This window comes from Syngnathus floridae, chromosome 19 (assembly GCF_059516105.1).
Source record: "Syngnathus floridae isolate MCC-2025c chromosome 19, RoL_Sflo_1.0, whole genome shotgun sequence".
NCBI classification, from domain to species: Eukaryota; Metazoa; Chordata; class Actinopteri; order Syngnathiformes; family Syngnathidae; genus Syngnathus; species Syngnathus floridae.
The window spans coordinates 8218298-8233628 of NC_142431.1; the positions used below are offsets into that span (position 1 = coordinate 8218298).

Sequence of the window (15331 nt, forward strand, 5' to 3'; positions counted from 1 at the left end):
TGCGCTGTAGCCGCTTTAACAGAAAAGATGTCCTGGGAAAATGATGGCACATAGAGCGCCTCCATCAGAAACATATCCACAACGCTGCCTTTATCATCTCTCAAGCGCAACTTGGCAGTGGCTTTCCTCTGCGCAATCCCTGTGGCACACTCTCCATCAGCCAACTCCAGATTATGGCTCGGAGCCTTGAAATTTGGGTCAAACTGCACAAATCTCCCGATGTCAGTGATGATGTGCTTTGTCGCTCCTGAGTCGACCAGAAGACCCTTCGCCTTGACTCCGACCGGGGCGTCCTCCAGTTGGACCTTGAATGCAAACGTATGGTCCTCCTCATCCACCGCTTGCTTCACCTTCTTCCGCTTTCTGCGTCGACAGTGCGCGTATTTGTGCATGGCACTTTTGCGGAAGCTGCACCACTGCCTCGGCTCTTTGCACTCTCCAACAGCTGACGCACAGTCCGCGGCTTTGTGGCCCTTCTGACCACAGGTGTAACATGTAAGCTTTGCGCTCCAGTTGTCTCTTCCTCTGACTTTCATCACACTGTCCTCTCCAGAGCCAGAAGCGCCAAACTTCTCTGTTCTCTCATAACTCCTCAGTTTGGTCTTAAACTCAGCAAATGTCATCTTCTCATCACTCTGCGTAACGTGTACAGAGAATGGTTTATAAGTATCAGGCAGGCCTTTTAAGATCATTGCCGTTAACAAGCCAGTTATTCCACAGGCCTAGTGCGCCCTCATGTGGTTCAAAGTTAAAATAATATGTGACGTGATGAACTATACTAAGTAATGTATTAATGATCAAGTAATATTGTGTTAACAATTTCACATATAAATTACTCCTGATTATAAGTCACAGCTCCAGCCAAACTATGAAAAAAACTGCTATTTATAGTCCAGGAAACACAGTAAATATAAATACGAATATAGGAACTGAAAATAACAATAGTCAAGTAATAAATAAAGGTAACCACCAGAAGTATGCAACGGCCGCTTGCAACAGCCGCGCGCAACGGCCGCTTGCAACGGCCGCACGCAATTGCTGCACAAAACGACTGCGCGCAATGTCTGATCGGAACGGCCATGCACAACGACCGTGTGAAATGGCAGATCGGAACGGCCGCGTGCAAAGACCCCGCACAAGGCCGATCGGACGGCCGTGCGCAATGGCCGATCAGAACCCCCGTGTGCAACGGTCGCTCCACAGCAGTACACTTCCCCTTGGTTGAAATTGTAATGGCCGATCGGAATTGCCGCGTGCAACGACCGCACGCAACGGCCGATATCAACGGCAACGCCCAATGGCCGATCGCCTTTGCCGCATGTAACGGCCGCTCCAAATCCGCACAATTCCTTTCGGTTGAAATTGCACAAAGTGCAAAAGCTCATTTTTTTACTTTTGGAAGTCAGCCGCTGAAAACCTACCCCTTCTCTCCTCTTGCAAAATGCACGAAGTCCGACCGATGAAGGCTGGAGATGCATTCGGGCGTCGCGTCCAAGCTCCAAATGACGCCTCAAAACCCCCCGACCATCAGTGACCATCTTGTTGCCTGGCTTGTGTGCTTCATTGCATATGACGCTGTGAATGTGTGTGTGTGTGTGCTTGTGTGTGTATGTGCGTGTGTGTGCGCGTGTGCGCTCACGCTTGTGTGTGCGACATCCCTGGCATAATCTTGCGCCCAGCGCGCAACGGCCGCTCAAAAGCCGCACACTTCCTCTTGGTTATGACTGGAATGGCCGATTGGAATTGCGGCGCGCAACAACTGCGCGCAATGGCCGATCGGAAAGGCCGAGCGCAATTGCTGATTGCAACGGCCGCTCGCAACGTCAGCTCAAAAGCTGCACACTAACTCTCGGTTGAAACCGCTATGACTGATCGGAATTGCTGCGTGCAATGACCGCGCGCAATGGCCGATCGGAACTGCCGCGCGCATTGGCCGATTGCAACGGCCTCGCGCAACGGCCCCTCTAAAGCTGCACACTTCCCGGTTGAAACTGCAATGTCCGATCGGAGTTGTTGCGCGCAACGACTGTGTGCAATTGCCAATCGTAATGGTCACCAGCTTTGGCCAATCGCAACGGCCGCTCGCAACGGCCGCTCCAAAGCAACACACTTTCTCTCGGTTGAAACTGCAATGGCTGACCGGAGTTGCCGCGCGCAACAACCGCGCGCAATGGCCGATTGGCACGGCCGTGCGCAATGGACGATAGCAACGGCAGCGCGAAACGCCCCCTCCAAAGCCGCACACTTCCTTTCGGTTGAAACTGCAATGTCCGCTCGGAACGGCTGCACGCAACGACCGTGCAAAATGGCCGATCGTTCCGATCCGCTTTCATTGGCCGATCGCAATGGCCGCGCGCAACAGCTGCTCCAAAGCCGCTTACAATAATGAGTCCGGCGCACTACAGTTGTGCAATGGCCGATCGGAACGGCCGCGCGCAACGGATCGCAATGGCCGTGTGAAAGAGCGACTCCAAAGCCGCACACTTCCTCTCGGTTGAAATTGCACAAAGTGCGAATTCACACACATTTACTTTTTAGCTTAGGCCGGAGGGCGACATTCCGACAGCGACGCTCCAACAGGACCACAATGACTGCGAGCAATTGACGATCGCAACGGCCGCGCGCAACGGCCGCTTCAAAACTGCACACTTCCTCTCGGTTGAAACTGTAATGGCCGATCGGAATTGCCGTGCGCGACGAACTTGTGCAATGGCTGATCGGAATGGCCGCGTGCAATTGCCGATCAAAACGAGAGCTTGCAAGGCCGCTCCAAAGCTGCCCTTTTCCTCTCTGTTGAAATTGCACAAATTTCGTGGGCCCATTCATTTACTTCAGGGATTTGACTGGAGGGCGACATACCCACAGCGGAACTCCAACAGGAGCGCAATGATCGCGCGCAATGTCCGATCGGAACGGCTGCGCGATACGACCGTGCGCAATGGCCGATCGTTCAGATTGGCTTACATTGGCCGATCGCAATGGCCGCGCGCAGCAGCTGCTCCAAAGCCGCTGACAATAATGAGTCAGGCACAATACAGTTGCGTAAACGGACCACGTGGTCGGAGCGGCCGCGCGCAACAACCGCACGCAATGGCCGATTGCAAAGGCCACACGCAATGGCCGATCGGAACGCACACACGCAATGACCGCGCGCAGTGGCCGATTGCAAAGGCCGCGTGCAACGGCTACTCCAAAGCCGCAAACTTCCTCTCGGTTGTAACTGCAATGGCCGATCAGAATTGCCGAAAGCAACGACCGCGCGGAATGGCTGTTTGGCACGGCCACGTGCAATGCCTGATCGCAACCGCCGCACGCAATGGCCGATCCAAAGCCGCACACTTTCTCTCGGTGTAAACTGCAAAGGCCGATCGGAACTGCTGCACGCAACGACCGCGCGCAATTGCCGATCGGAACGGCGGGGCGCAATGGCTGATTGCAAGGGCCGCTCCAAAGCTGCACACTTCCCCTCTGTTGAAACGGCGATGTACAATCGGAATTTTTGCGCGCAACGACCGCGAGCAATGGCCGATCGCTATGGTTCCCCTGTCGGGCAGTGATGACGAAAAACCTGTCTCAGGCACACTAACTGCACAGCTCCCCGGTCCCTGCAGCCGCTGAAAACCTCCCTTTCCCTCCTCTTTCAAAATGCACAATGTCTGACCGATGAAGCCGAAAAAAAGTCAAGCCGAACGCGAGGAGGTGCACTCGGGTGACGCGCTGCGGTTCCCTGGTTGGGCAGAAATGAGGACAAATCAGTCTGTCGCAAACGGAGTTCCACTGAATTTTTTAAATATTTTCCCTCTGCGACGGCACTGTCATCATAATGCATCCCGCGCGCTGAAGTTGAGACGGAAATGACGAAAAATCGGCCTCTCTAGTCTGAAGATCAACTCAAACTTTGGAATTATTTCTACAAGTGTCTGCGACATCGCTTTACAGTAATGAGTCCAGCGCGCTACAGTCGGACGCGTGGTCGGATCGGAACGGCCGCGCGCATCGCCCTCTCCAAACCTGCACACTTCCTCTCGGTTGAAATTGCACAAAGTGCAAAGGCCAATTCAGCTACTTTTGGGCTTTTGCTCGGAGGGCGACATTTCCACAGCGGCGATCCAACAGGAGCGCAATGACCGATGAAAGGCAGCACGCAACGACTGCGCGCAATGGCCGATCGGAACAGCCGCGCGCAACGACCGTGCGCAATGGCCAATCGGAACGGCCACGCAAAAAAGCCGATCGCAACGGGCCCACCCAGCGGCCGCTCCAAAGTCGCCCACTTCCTCTCGTATGAAACTGCAATGGCAGATTGGAATTGCCGTGCGCAACGACCACGCGCAATGGCCGATCGGAATGGCCGCGCGCAACGGCCGCTCCAAAACCGCACACTTCCTTTCGGTTGAACAAAGTGCGAAGGCCCATTCGTTTATTTTTGGGCTTTGGCTGGAGGACAACATTCCCACAGCAGCGCAACGGCCGCGCGTAATGGCCGGTCGGAACGGTGGCGCGCAACGACCGCGTGCGACCACTTCAAAACCGCTCACTTCCTTTCGTTTGAAACTGCAATGGCCGATCGGAATTGCCGTGCGCGACGACCGTGATCAATGGCCGATCGGAACGGCCGCGCGCAACAGCCGATCGCAACGTCAGCTCCAAAGCTGCCCACTTCCTCTCTGTTGAAATTGCACAAAATGCTAGGGCCCATTCATTTACTTGCGGGCTTTGACTGGAGGGTGACGTTCCCACAGCGGCGCACCAACAGCAGCGCAATTACTGCGCGCAATGTCCGATCGGAACGGCTGCTCGCAACGACAGTGCGCAATGGCCGATTGCAACGGTCACACGCAATGGCCGATCGGAACGCTTACATTAGCCGATCGCAATGGGCGCACGCAAAAGCTGCTCCAAAGCCGCTTTCAATAATGAGTCAGGCGCGCTACAGTTGCGTGAACAGACCACGTGGTCGGAGCGGCCGTGCGCAACTACCGTTTGCAATGGCCGATTGCAACAGTCACACGCAATGGCCAATCGGAATGCCAACGCGCAACGACCGCGCGCAATGGCTGATCGGAACGGCAGCGCGCTATGGCCGATTGCAAAGGCCGCGCGCAACGGCCACTTCAAAGCTGCAAACTTCCTCTCGGATGAAACTGCAATGGCCGATCGAAATTGCCGCGCGCAATGACCGCTCGCAATGGCCAATCGGAACGGCCACGCACAATCGCCAATTGCAACGGCTGCGGACAACGGCCACTCTTCAGCTGCACACTTCCTTTTTGTAGAAATTGCGCAAAGTGCAAAGGGCCATTCATTTAGTTTTGGGCTTTGGCCGGTGGGCAACATTCACACAGCGGCGCTCCAATCGTGGCACAATGACCGGGCACAATGGCCCATCGAAACGACTGTGCGTAAAAACCGCGCACAATGAACAATTGGAACTGCCACGCGCAATGGCCGATCGCAACGGTCGTTTGCAACGGCCGCTCCAAAGCCGCACACTATTGCGCGCGGCTGTTGCGATCGGTCATTGCGCGCGTTCGTTGCACGCCGCAAGTCGGATCGGTCTTTGCAGTTTCAACCGAATGGAAGTGTGCGGCTTTGGAACCTTCCGATCGGCCATTGCGCGTGGTCGTTGTGGGATGCAGTTCCGATCGGCCAATGCGTGTGGCCGTTGCAATCGGCCATTCCGCGTGGTCGTTGCGCGCGGCCGTTTCGATCCGACCACGCAATCAAACCATGCAACTGTAGCGCGGCGGACTGATTATTGTCATACCGCTGTTGCAATCACTTGTAGAAATAATTCTAAAATTTGAGTCGATCTCCAGGCTGGAGAAGCTGATTTTTCGTCATTTCCGTCCCATCGCGCACCCGCAGCAAACGCATTATTGTGACAGCGCCGTCGCGGACAGAAACTATCTCAAAATTTTAGTGGAACTCCGTGTGCGAGGGACTGATTTTTTGTCATTTCTGGCCAACCGGGGAACCTGTGTGAAGCTGGCCCCCACCCCACGCAAAATTTAAGGAAAATAGTCTGTTTCGTTTGTGCTTCGTTTGTGCTGGTTTGTGCCGTAAAATTTTTTGTTTGTGTCGTAACGGTTTTCTAGTTATAAAAGATTATTTTATACCTGCGTGAAGCTGGCCCCCCACCCCACGCAAAATTTAAGGAAAATAGTCTGTTTCGTTTGTGCTTCGTTTGTGCTGGTTTGTGCCGTAAAATTTTTTGTTTGTGTCGTAACGGTTTTCTAGTTATAAAAGATTATTTTATAGGTCATCCAGAGTTCACCCAGCCCCCCATCTGCTCCAAATGAACCCAAAATGGTACCATTCGTTTGTGCTTCGTTAGTGCTGGTTTGTCCCGCAAAAAGTTTTGTTTGTGCTGCTTCGGTTTCGTAGATATTACACATTTATTTTATAGCGATAACGTCACCAGCCCCCCATTTTACTCCAAATGGACCCAAAATGATACCGTCCGTTTGTGCTTTGTTTGTGCTGGTTTGTGCTGCAAAGATTTTCGTTTGTGCTGCTTCCATTTTGTAGATATTACACATTTATTTTATAGCGATGACGTCACCCAGGCCCCCATTTTACTCCAAATGGACCCAAAATGGTACCGTTTGTTTGTGCTTCGTTTGTGCCGCAAACATTTTCGTTTGTGCTGCTACGGTTTCATAGATATTAAACATTCATTTTATAGCGATGACGTCACGTAGACCTGCCCCCCTATTTACTTCCAAACGGACTCAAAATAGTGCCGTTCGTTTGTGCTTCGTTTGTGCTGGTTTTTGCTGCAAAAACTTTCGTTTGTGCTGCTACGGTTTTGCAGATATTACAAATTTTATTTATAGCGATGACGTCACCGTATTTCGTCGCAAATTTCAAGCTCCTAGAATGTTCCTGATGCAGGACGAATACAAGGTAAATATGTTCTTATCCTTTTTTTTTGTTTTTTTGTTTTTAGCTTACTGAAAACTTTCACTGCGAGAAATGGCTTTTAGTACGAGGACATTTCTGTATTTACGTTTTTATCGTCCTAAATGATTAATTTTCTTGTTATCAATAAGCCTATATGATCTTTTTTTTTCAATTACATCTGACATGGCAAAGGTTCACTGCAACCTAAATACCTGGTGAGTCTATGTCTGTTTCAAAACATTAATGAATGCAACAATTAATACAAATATGTGAAGTTGACAGCCAGAAAAAGAAACTTGAAAACGTGAAAAAATTACTTTTTGTCCAAGGGAACATTATCAACATTTTTTTCCCAACAATTCAAACAATGCATCACTGCAATGTGTACAACACAGCATGTGGGAAGATCTTAGTATTTACTGATGCTGCTTTCACTCCACTTCCCAGGTTATTATAGATCTCCCAGGCATATGCAGTCCTCCTGCAGGATGCCACATAATGTCCAAGAGAATCCTGGGTCAGTCCTGGTTCAAAGGCAATGACTGCTCTCAAAGTAAAAGTCTTCTCTTTTAGCTCCAGACTGGAGGGAAATTCAAGCAAGGCAACTTCCATGCAACTGCTACCAAAGTCAGTGTCAATCCACACAAACACTCCCAGATGTTAGCTGTATAAAACCTTGATGTCTATTGTATGTAAATGAGGTAGGGGTCATAAAGTTGTATGACCTTTTATGACGCCATAAATCAGCGCCATTTTGGATTGGGGGGGCATGTGCGCCATTTTGGTTTGCTGGCGCCATTTTTGGATGGGGACATGTATGGGCATGAATAGGGCCTGTATTTTTGTGAAACAAACCAGAGAAGTGATACACCTGAGCTAGATTTGCTATCAACCAGTGCGTCTAGGGTCAGGGGGGGGGGGGGGGGGGGGGGTTGTTGAAAGAAAGGGGGTCAAGGGGGGAGTTTTGTTGAAAAAAAGGCATCTGAATGAGATAGTCAAGGTGTTGCTGCATCTAATTTGACATACAATAGCTTGTGGGGCCTCCGATTTGTCTGTGTAACTTTGTTGAAAAAGGCATCTAATTTGACATACAATAGCTTGTGGGGCCACCGCTAGTTGAGTCAGGAGAGTCAACATTATTGGCTCTGAGTTGTCTGCGTGTAACTTTGTTGAAAAAGACATCTGAAGGAGAAAGTTTAACATACAATAGTTTGAGCTGAGGTTGAGTCATTAAAACGACGTCAATATGCTGACGAAGTTATCTGAAAGAAAGAGACTGGCTGTTGGGAGCATTTAATTTTGGAGGGAGACAGATGAAGGCCTCTGAAGGCCTTATATTTCAGTATATTTGATATGCCTCCAGCATATTTCGTATGTTACAATTTGTTTAGATAGTTTTTATGAAAGTTGCCCAAGTTAAAAACATGTCCTGACTAAAAACACGTGATACACAGAGGTGTGGTTTGAGAGAGGGGGTGGACCTGCTGCAGCTATAATACGGCAGAGTATCGAGCGGCGAGCTAAAGCTTTGGTGTTAAACTGCAAACCTGAAGCTCAAATCATGATAGCGGAAACACCGGTCAGTATTCATCTTTGCCGTAAAGGCCCTGATGACTTGTCAGACGCGCCTAGGAAGAAACATATGTATCTAAAGCGTATGCAACAGCCTCCTACAGAAAAACTTGAGCAGAACTGGTATCTAACACCGGAGACTCTGTGGGGATTTAAATATTTTTATGAGGTCGGCGAGCTATCTTTCTTCATGAGAAACCAAGGTGGCTCTGGACCAAACAACGACTGTGTGCCAGTCCAGCACGCATGGTTCGTTGAACTCAAATGACTGGGATGTTTTAAATCAACTCCTACCCGAGGTTTTGACTGAATATCTCGATGAATACGGATTAGAAGGTGAGCTGAATGTAACATGGGTTTCAAGAATTACAGCCAGCGGGAGATGTTTTTTCCGGCTTAAAGTTTCTCCTCAAACTGTTGATGGGACGAAGATGGAGAGCTAATCGATCTACTGTATCTGATGCTAGAAGTGTTTAACAGCGAATGTGGAGTTTTTCAAACAATAGTGAATGTACCATTAACAGAATGGTATAAACGAATGCAAGCATTTGGTGACAGTATTACGGGACTCTTTCTATCTAGCCGTGTCTGGACAAACAACATCGGGGTGAAACGTAAACTGACTTTAGATTAACCCTTACTAAAAAATAACTTTAGACTCCCCCCACCCTTGCCCTCCTCACACCTCTTCAGTACAAACCTTCCTAGCGCCCCTCTTTTTTTTTTTTTTTTTTACCTACTGTCACAGAAAGGTGGGGCTGTAGTCATTAGCATACCTATCTAATATGTATAAGAAAGGGCTTTCGGGCTCATCCTTCACACCTACCACCAAGAGATCGCTCTACACGTCAGAGAAAGAAGATGGCTCAAAAAAGACCCGCCAGACGACTTTTACCAAGTTTTACACCTGTGGAGAACGGGCCGGGAGAAAAGCTTTCCAGAGGTGTGCAAACCGTACCGCGTTGTACGATCACACTCTGGTTCAGCCCTGACAACTCTGGCACAGCGCAAAGCCAGGCCGACACAGCTTTCATCGCAGCTCCACGACCAGCCGCGCCGCCTGAGGGGTCGAGATCACCGGCTGCTACAACGTGGTCAGCACCCAAGGGGTTTGACATCTTGCCGATGCCTACACCCGAACCGAGCGTCACGACGTCACGAACAGCTGAGCGGGTGAGCGATCTCTTACCAACGCTCTGCTACGACGATCAGCAGTCCGCGCGTCTCTTTGGAGCTTCATCATCAGCCTTCGAGGTGTTTGAGAGTCCTGAGAGCCTACAGGCGACCCCGGGGTACAGCGGCGAGAGCCGCTTAGCAAACGGGATGGAGCAGCAGCATGAACATTGGTCCTCGTCTCGTGCCATCGACCTGTTTGACAACGCATGCGCGCGTTATCCTGAAAACGGTATGGATTTGCCCAGTTTATCTGCCGCTGATATTGCCCACATACTTAATACAGAGACAGAGGCTAGGGTAGCCGATGATTTTGCGGGGAACATGGATCTGGCCGCGGATGACTCGTTGTCGACTACCCCTCACCCACCGCTGGGGGCAACATTCTGACGCAGGACTCCCCGCTGATCGACATGGACTTTGAACTAATACCATCGCTGACTTCAACGCCAGCCCGAGTCAGTAAGCAAGAATACGCTATGAAGTTAAAGCCCCTTTCATGGCTGGTGGTGGAAGATTATGTACGTGTGAAACTAAAGGTCGGTCATCTTTTGTACAATGCCTTGAATAAACATGCAAAAATGAAATGTGACGGGTGTACCCTTGACAATCTTCGCCAGTTGCATCACACATGCCTGTTTATTGCTTTTACTTCTATGCGAATTATGAAACAGTGACAGCTGAGTTGTGGAATGCTAACTTTATCGACCATGCTTTTCTATTTTAGGACAGCTGGCTCTCTTAAAAACATCCGCAACACGGCTGCTGCCATTTTGCACGACCTCGCGCATGAATGCAAGGTCTCCGTTCGATAAAACAAGAATTTAGTGGCATTGTGTTGTTGAGTAATAGTGAAGTCGAACTATTATTTAGAAATATTGTGAGAAAAATGTGGGCCCAATTGGTGACTGTTCTAACATTGTTTATAGACTGTATTAAATACCATTTGCCAAACGATATAACCAGGGAGCTAAAGAAATTTAAAACCCTAATTGAGTCCAAATTAGCACCACCTGTGTTATTTTCATTAATGCGTTATGTTAAACCTTAGGTGCTGTAGAAAAACATTATTTTTCTTACCATGTTGAATTTCTTTTTTTTACCATGTTTTTTTTTTTATTTTTACTGCTGTGTGTTTTATACTTTTTTCTACTCATTAGTAATGTTTCTAAGAACTAGCTGAATTTTCTTTTTTGTAATAAACTATTGTGACCAACAAAGTGATTGTTTTTCTGTGTTTATTCAATTTAAAATCACAAAATATCATACCTGTTTGCTTCATTAACCGGATCACACTCCGATATCCAGCAGACCACATCTAACAATGGGTGGGAAGAGATGTCTTGAAAAGCTCTATTATAGTGCTAAAAATCCAGCTAGTTTCAGGGGAGAGGCACGCTTACACAGAACAACGGCTGTTAGCTGTAAAAACACTAACATTAAAATAGTGAAAGCTTTTTTATCCGATCAAGATGCTTATACTTTACACAAACCAGCCAGAATAAACTTTCCTAGAAATAAAGTTTTTGTTCGAGGTCCTATGAGACAATTTCAAGCAGATTTATGCGATATGCAATCATTAGTACGCTACAATGATGGATATAAATATTTACTGACCGTGATCAATATTTTCTCGAAACGTGCATATGTACGAGTTTTGAAAGCTAAAACAGGTACGCAGGTCACCAAAGCATTTGAAGATGTCTTATCAGTTAGCGGCACACCATTACCGCTCCAGACAGATAAGGGGAAAGTATTTTTTAACAAACATTTCCAGAAATTAATGAGACAGCACAATATTATACATTTTGCAACGTCTTCCGATACAAAAGCGCAAACTGTTGAAAGATTCAACAAAACATTAAAGGCACGTATGTGGAGATATTTCACAGCTAAGAAGACACAACGATACGTCGATGTAATTCAGGATTTTATTGTCAGCTATAATGACAGTTTTCATACTAGTATAAAAATGACACCAAATGCCGTAAATGAGGATAATAAAGATATTGTTTTCACCAACCTGTATGCAAACAATCCTTTCCAACGGGGGGACAAGTTCCGTTTCGCTCAAGGTGAAACTCTGCGGCTTTCCAAACTAAGAGGCGTTTTTGAGAGGGGTTATTTGGAAAGTTACACGGACAAAGTATTCAGAATAACACAACTTCTCCATCGCGTTCCCCCCGTCTACAAAATATCGGACTTGGACGGTATGCCTATAGAAGGCATCTTTTACGAAGCGGAATTACAAAAAGTAAAAATAAAAAAATAAAAAGTTTTCCGCATACAGAAAATTCTTAAATCACGCACCGTGTCATGCAGACGCGAGTTCCTCGTCCACTGGGTCGGCTGGCCGGCCAAATTCGACAGTTGGGTACTCGCAAAGAGCGTTAAAGACATTTGAAGTTCTATAAAACGGTCATTCTGTGAAAATTACAAGATGGGTGAAGGCTAGGGAGAATTCTACGTAACATTAGCGTCAAATGCTAGTATGCACATTTTCAGTGAAAATACCCTTTCAGAATTTAACGTGGAATTAGCACAACATATCGACTTTAAAGGTTCATGGGAGGTCGGATTATGTAAAATTTCATACATCAACTCAATTTCTGACGTTCCTGAGAAAAAACGGAATTTCTATCTCAAACAGCCGAAGTTTTCTACGCACAGAGGCGACGTATTCCAAGATGATTCAGAAGTTCGACATATGCTGAAAGTTCGAGGAGGCGTTTACAATGATCATGAGTCATTGGATTCAGAAATTCAAACTCTATTAACTAAAGCGAGTAAGAAAAAGATTGATGTGCAATTTGATCAACATAAGCAGAGATTCTTGTTTTCGGGCGAAGAAGGTTTGAGAATTATGTTCAAGAGCCCTCTAGTGTATATTGTTGGAATGAACCCGGAACATTAGCTCTCGCTCAGACCGGAAGGCATAAACGGGCAGCATCTGGCCGACAGACGAGCCGGATCATATTTCATATTCGTCTACAGTGACGTCATAGATCATCAGACAGTAGGCAACACCTACGCTCCTTTGCACCAAACTCTTCCCATTGAGGGGGAATACGGCGATGTTATAAACAAAACTTTTAATTCTGTTTACTATTTAGACGTGTGCAGAAGCCATATTGAAACCATTTCGATTTACCTACGAACAGACCAGAACAATCCGTTAGAATTTGAATACGGGAAAGTTATTCTCGTTCTGCATATTAGATCGAAATAATAAAAGAAATAATGGTGACGTCAACCACACATCCCGACCTGTATCGTTTTGTCAATTATTACGAAACACAAGTAGGGGGATCATATCAGGGACTCCAAGGAAGCCCCGTTCAATATGGGCGCGGTCTGGGCTCTATTTTTGCAAAACTCTTCCGCTTCGTGGTCCCGATGTTCAAAAACGGGTTTAACTTGGCGAAGCCACACCTTCAAGCCGCTGCTAAAAACATAGCAACGGATGTAGCAGGGTGAGTCATAGAGAGGATTCACCGAAAAACGGAAACCACTCAAGAAGGTTGAGCTTGCAGCTTTATCACGCCGGGGGCTGCACCCTGAGAAGGGTTATTTGGAAAGTTACACGGACGAAGTATTCAGAATAACACAACTTCTCCATCGCGTTCCCCCCGTCTACAAAATATCGGACTTGGACGGTATGCCTATAGAAGGCATCTTTTTCTTAAAAGAAAAAGGCGCTCGGCCGATCTCAGATCAGTTGTCAAGAAAAGGCGGAGGAGACGCAAGACAGATAATTTCTCTTAAATTGGCCCTTCTACATTTTAAATCCCAAGAGGGAACGCTATCGAGCCTCGACTTGTTTTGTCCTCCCATGACGCAACTCTCCATCGAAGACAGTTCTTATGTTGAATTTCACCCCTTATCCGCCATTGTGGACCAGGGTCCAATCGAATTTTTTATCCCCGGGGACGGCTCAAAATATTTTGATTCATCCGACACGGGACTACACCTGCGTTTAAAGGTAACGCGTAGGGATGGAAGACACTTACCGCCACAAGAGCAAGTTGACATTGTGAATTTCCCGATGAACACAATTTTTAGTCAATTAGATGTTTCGCTGGGCGGGCGGCTAATCTCACAATCTAGCGCCACACACGCCTATCGGTCCATCATTGAGTTATTGTTAAACTTTTCAAACAATTCTTTGGGGTCACAATTCACAGCAGGAATGTTCGCTAAAGATACAAGGGGACGTATGGATTCTATCGCTTTCGAAGGGGGCGGGGCTAACGAGGGGTTAGTTCAATGCGCACAGCAAATAGCAGGGTCACGTGAATTCCACCTAACGGGACCGCTTCATGGAGATATTTTCTTTTCTGAACGCCACCTATTGAATAATGTGGATCTGCGCCTGAAGTTAAATAGAGCTCCTGATGATTTCTGTCTCATGAGCGCTTAAGACAGCGATTCATGTCTCAAGATACTAGGAGCATCACTGTTTGTGAAAAAACTAACAATTTCACCGGCCGTCGCAATAGGCCACGCCGCAGCTTTACAGAAAGGTAACGCATTGTATCCATTAACAAGAATCAATATGAAGACATTGTTCTTACCTCAAAACTCGCGGATTTGTCATCAAGATAATCTCTTTCTCTGACATATCCCTAAACAAATTGTATTAGCTATGGTAAGTCATAACAGCTTCATGGGGCGGAGAGATTTAAATCTGTTTAATTTTTTGCATCATAACATGGAGTACTTGGCTCTTAGCCATGAAGGTCAACAAATACCTGCCAAAGCTTTTCAGCCCAATTTCGAAGCTGGGATATGTACACGTGAATTTCATAATTTATACACAGCAACAGGGCGTTTTTTGAAAGATTTACCTCTTTGTATCGATCAACAGGATTTTAGTCAAGGCTACTCACTTTTTGTTTTCAATTTAAGTCAGGCAGATGACTCTGGGGCTTTGTCAAACGTAAATAACCGTGTTTTAAGACTAGATTTGCGTTTCCGTACGCCGCTACCGCACACAGCCACTCTCACTGCATGTATTATTTAAGCCAACGTGGATGGGGGCTCACCGATCATGAAGTGATGACTCATTACAATCTTGATCCTCTGAATAACGATGCCATGGTTAGCGAGTTTGTCAAAAAATGTCGAAGGCCAGACCGGATGTGCGGCGGACAAACATCATGTTCATTGCAGAAATGTAAAAAATGTCATTGTCTGAAACCGTGTTAATATTTTATAAAAATCTCTTTTATTCAATAAACATTGTTAAAGAGAGTTACAGAGTCATGCGTTGTTTTTTTTTTCCAGTAACAACAATAGAGTATCTAACGTCTAATAACTAACCCATTTTACTATCGGCGATGTCTTCTTTCTTTTTCTTTTATTTATCACGCTTACAGCTTTTGCATAAGAAACATCCTCATCTTCATCCCTAGCGTATTTTAAATGTTTAAAATCTGCACGAGCCAAGGGGTTGGAGATGCTTGTTTCCGGTAGGTTGAGCTGTGCTAGTGTACGGAGAAATTCGGTCCAACCTACCGCTTGGCCGGTTAGTTTAGTCCTACTCACACATAGATGTCTCAACAAATCGCTCAGATGTGAGCCTTTGACAGTTTTTCCTCTAAAAATAAATTCACTTAAAGGTGCCCAGCTGCCGATAATCTTTTCAACACATAGGTGGCGTTGCGGCGAAAACGTGGAC

At 47.1% G+C, this 15331-nt stretch overlaps 1 long non-coding RNA gene across 2 annotated transcripts in view; it reads right to left on the reverse strand.

The window, feature by feature from the left end:
- The window catches only part of LOC148382057 (uncharacterized), a 40826-nt gene extending 30755 nt beyond the window's left edge, over window positions 1-10071 (reverse strand). For both annotated transcript variants that reach the window (XR_015854368.1, XR_015854369.1), the window contains exon 1: window positions 9668-10071. This is a non-coding gene — a long non-coding RNA (uncharacterized LOC148382057). The remainder of the gene's footprint in view (window positions 1-9667) is intronic.
- Between the last annotated feature and the right edge of the window lie 5260 nt (window positions 10072-15331).